The 4432-nt window shown below is 41.5% G+C and overlaps 1 protein-coding gene across 2 annotated transcripts in view; it reads right to left on the reverse strand.

Moving 5' to 3' along the window:
* Positions 1-4432, reverse strand: part of Fchsd2 (FCH and double SH3 domains 2) — a 215965-nt gene that overhangs the window by 199980 nt on the left and 11553 nt on the right. The window lies entirely within an intron of this gene.

Below are 4432 nucleotides of genomic sequence, written 5' to 3' on the forward strand. Positions count from 1 at the left end.
GAGGGAGGGAGGGAGGGAGGGAGGGAGGGAGGAGTTCACAAATAGCTAAGGTGAGCCTCAAATCAACAATTACGCCTCAGCTTGAGTGCTATGATTACAGACATGTACCAATACAAATGGCACTGATTTATTTTCCACCAAAAACTAGTTTGGGACCAGCAAGAAAGCTCAGTGGTAAGAGCACTTGGTGTCACAGTCCCGCCTGACAACCAGAGTTGGGACCCCCTAGTTCCACATGGTTGAAGGGGAGAATTGACTCCCTTGAGTTGTCATTTGACTTCTATATGCTTACTATCATGTGTTATATCACGTTATGTATACACGATAAAAAATAAATGTGGGGACTCAAAAGATGGTTCAGCAGTCCAAGTGTTTGCTGAGCAAGTGTAAGGACCAGAGTTCGGATCTCCAGAAAACCATATAAAGGGGAGAGGGCAAGGCAGATCCCTGGAATTCTAGACCTAGAAGGCAGAGATAAAAGATCCCTAGAGCACACTGGCTTAGGAGACAAACAACATCAGCCAGCTCTAGGTTTGACTGAGAGACCGTCTCAAAGAATAAGGCAAAAGAACAACTAAGGACGGTTCCCATCATTAACACTGGGCCTCCACATGCATGCTACACATGTACATGTCCACACATCCTCGTCCTCAAATACACATGCATTCATATACATGCAAAAAGTGCATACATACACATGCACATTATACACAAAAATTAGAAAAAATAAACAAGTAAACATAATTTAATTTTAGTAACTATTAGCCCAGCATGATAGCACACACCTGAAACCCCCATACTTGGGAGACAGACTCAGGATGGCCACAAGTTCAAGACCAGTTGGATTTAAGAAGGAAAGAAGAAAGGAACTCACTTCACTAGAAAGAAAATAACTTCACTAATATAATTATATGCCAAAGGTTAAATTTCAGCAGTAGCTGCTATAAATACCTAAGAACATGATGTTTAATAGACATGCAGTAAAACATTTACCAATATTATTAGGTCACTCAATTTCAATCTGGACAGTAGGTAATATCCACCCAGTTCAAAATTCAAAACACAGAGGAAAAGATATACAACAGAATCTCTGCTGACTGCCCCCACCTTCTAGCCATCAGAGAAAAAACAAGTATCGATAAAATATAATCCAGGGCACATAAATACTCCAATGGTTTTCTTGTAACCACAGACATAGTATTTTTTTTTTGACTATAGGGTCTTTATTGCAAATAAAATATGAGGTATGAGAAGCTGGCCAGAAGCTGGAAGGGGTAATCCCTGATCACCCCTTGCTGGGTCACCAGCCCATCTGAAGTTGAAAGGGCCCTTCTATAAGAATACTTTCTCTCTCTCTCTCTCTCTCTCTCTCTCTCTCTCTCTCTCTCTCTCTCTCTCTCTTCAAGTCTAGTTTCTCTGTATAACAGCTCTGGCTGTAGACCAGGCTGGCCTCAAACTCACAGAGATCCGCCTGACTCTGCCTCCCAAGTGCTGAAATTAAAGGCGTGCGCCACCACCACCCAGCTAGTGGTACTTTTTCATAATACCAAAATTTAAATTTTGTTTTGAATTGAGATTATTTTATTTCAAAGCTTACAAAACAAAAAACATCTGGGTGACAAGATTCATTCGTGGAGGCAAAATACCAATGTACATAAAACAAAATTTTTAAAAATTAAAAAAACGGGGGGTGGAACATAGGCGAGTGCCCAGCACACTTTTTTTCTCCTTCTGCCTTGTTAGTCCCTGGGATCAAACTCAGGCGGTCAGGCAAAGAAAAAAATAAATAAATACAAAAGAGTAAAATAGATGTGCACAGGTGCCTGGCAATGATGGCGCACGTCTTTAACCCCAGCACTGCCCCCACCAGGCAGGCCACTCTCTGAGTTAGAGGCCAGCCTGGACTACAGAACAAACAGAACAAGTTCAAGGACAAACCCTGGGGGGGGGAGGGGTAAAACAGGCTATGAATGGTAGCAAATGTCTGCAAGCCTAGCATTCAAGAGGTAAAGTGAGGAAATCACTGCAAGCCTGGCCTGATATACATCCCAAGTACCAGGCTGGCAGGGCTATATAAGATCCTGTCTTAAAACAACAACAAAAAGTAAAGTATTTTTGTTCACTATTGACAGAAAATTTCAACAGGAAATGCATCAGTATGAAATCTCCCCAAAGAATGGAATGTCCTTGATTAACAACAAGTGAGTTCCCTGTCCTTTTCATACTTCACTCCCAACGAGCGTGCTTCAAAATCCACCCTGAAAGAAATGAGAAGGGAGGACAGCAGAGGAAGGCTGTCATAATTGGCCTCCTCCCCAAATTCCAGAAGATAAGAAGGGAATGTGGTGGGAACCTGTTGCGTCTAGCATAAAATTCTTCTATTTACATCTCATTATATCTTACGTTTGCCCTTTAGTTTCTTTTAAAATCATAAAAACTTCATCTGTATAAATGGGGCATGGTGTGCAGGCTTATAAAGCCAGCACTAGGGAAGCAGAGGCGCGAATATCAGGTCAAGGTCAACATCTTTAACTACACAGGGCGTCCCCAGGCCGTCCCGGACTTGTGAGCTTGTGAGAGTTGACCAGGGATGGAACTCAAGTCCTTAGACTTGACAGGAAGCAACTACTGAGCTATTTTTGGTTTTTCAAGACAGAGTGTCTCTGTGTAGCAGACCTAGCTGTCCTGGAACTCGCTCTGTAGACCAGGCTAGCCACAAAGTCACAGACTCTGCTCCCAAGTGCTGGAATTAAAGGCGTGCACCACCACCACCTGATCTGATCTACAGAGCTATTTCAGAGGCTCAATAAGACCCTTTCAAAAAACAAGGAAAAACATTTTTACTTTTCATTCATTCCTTTACATTAGAAAGAAAAAGAAGCCAGACATGATAACCCATGCCTAGAATTCCAACAATTGGGAGGAAAATCAGAAGGACTACCATGAGTTCAAGACCAGCCTGGGCTACAGTGTAAGATCCAATCTCAAAAACAATTTAAAAATTTTCCACTTGGGTTTTATAATATCTGAGTAAACTGAAATGCTCCAAAATCCAAAAACTGTTAAGCAGACTCAACTTGCTCAACTTGTATTGGAGGGAAAGAGAGAGAAAAAGAACCAGAAGCCTAAACTGGTGTTTGAGCAGGAAATATTATATTCTACTACTTAAAGTAACTGCTCTGAGAGCTATCTATCAATGTACCAAAGTCACCTGTGTTAATACAGAGCTACTTCTGCATTAGCTTAGGTAAAGAGGGAGACACTCTGAAAAATAAGATTATCATAAAGTTGTAAGTCAGGATTAAAAGAAAATCAAATTAAAGTTTCTACAGTCCTCATCTCCAAATAAATTCACAGATATTCAAAACTTGAAGATGCATAATGGAGATATATCTACTAGTGTTTACCACATCTCAATACATTTACTATGGAATATTAAAAAGCACACACATAACCTTACACTTTCTAAAGGTTTAAAAATTAAAATATTTATTTAAAATTAAATATATGTGTATGTAAATATATATGTATGTGTATATATACATATATATATATATATATAATTTTGTTTGAATGTTTTGCCTGAATTTAAGTCTGTATACCACATGTATGCTGGGCCTAGAGAGGACTTAAGAAGGCACAGCTCCCCCAGAACAGGAGTTACAAAAGGCTGTGAGCCCCAAAGTGGGTGCAGGAAATAGAACCCGGGTCTTCTATCGATACTCTTAAATGAAAAATCATCTCTCCTAGGTGGACCTAGTTTAAAGCATTCTGTCCAGCATAACTGTACCCAAGACAGATTTTTGTTTTATTTCATCTGATTTCTGAGACAAGAATCTTGCTGTGTAGCCTTAGCTGGCCAGCCTATGGCTGTGTAGACCCTGTGTAAACCAAATTGGCCTCATACTCATAGAAATCCACCTGCCTCAGACTCCTGAGCACTGTATTAAAGGCATGTGCCACCATGCAAAGCTCACAAGACAGATCTTGACTTCGATCATTTCTAAATAGCTGCTGGCTTCTGATAAGTGAACTTACGAGTCGACCTACCAACCTATCCTCCCCTGCAGGTTCCACAGCAGGCACGTGAAGGTCAGATGACAACTCGTCCTAGTTCTTTCCACGTGTGTGTGCCAGGGATCAAACTCCTGCTAACAAGCAAGTAGCTCGACCTACTGAGCCAACTGACAAACCTATAGTGAAGTGGGGTTTTGTTTCTTAAGATACATAGTGGACAATGAGGACTACTGAGACCTCAAGAACAATGGCAATGGGTTTTTGAGCCTACTGCACGTACTGGCTTTGTGGGAGCCTAGGCAGTTTGGATGCTCCCCTTACTAGACCTGGATGGAGGTGGGTGGTCCTTGGACTTCCCACAGGGCAGAGAACCCTGATTGCTCTTTGGGCTGACGAGGGGTGGGGGACTTGATTG

Source organism: Alexandromys fortis, unplaced genomic scaffold (assembly GCF_014885135.2).
Source record: "Alexandromys fortis isolate MF-2015 unplaced genomic scaffold, M_Fortis_MF-2015_v1.1 scaffold_209, whole genome shotgun sequence".
Classification (NCBI taxonomy): domain Eukaryota; kingdom Metazoa; phylum Chordata; class Mammalia; order Rodentia; family Cricetidae; genus Alexandromys; species Alexandromys fortis.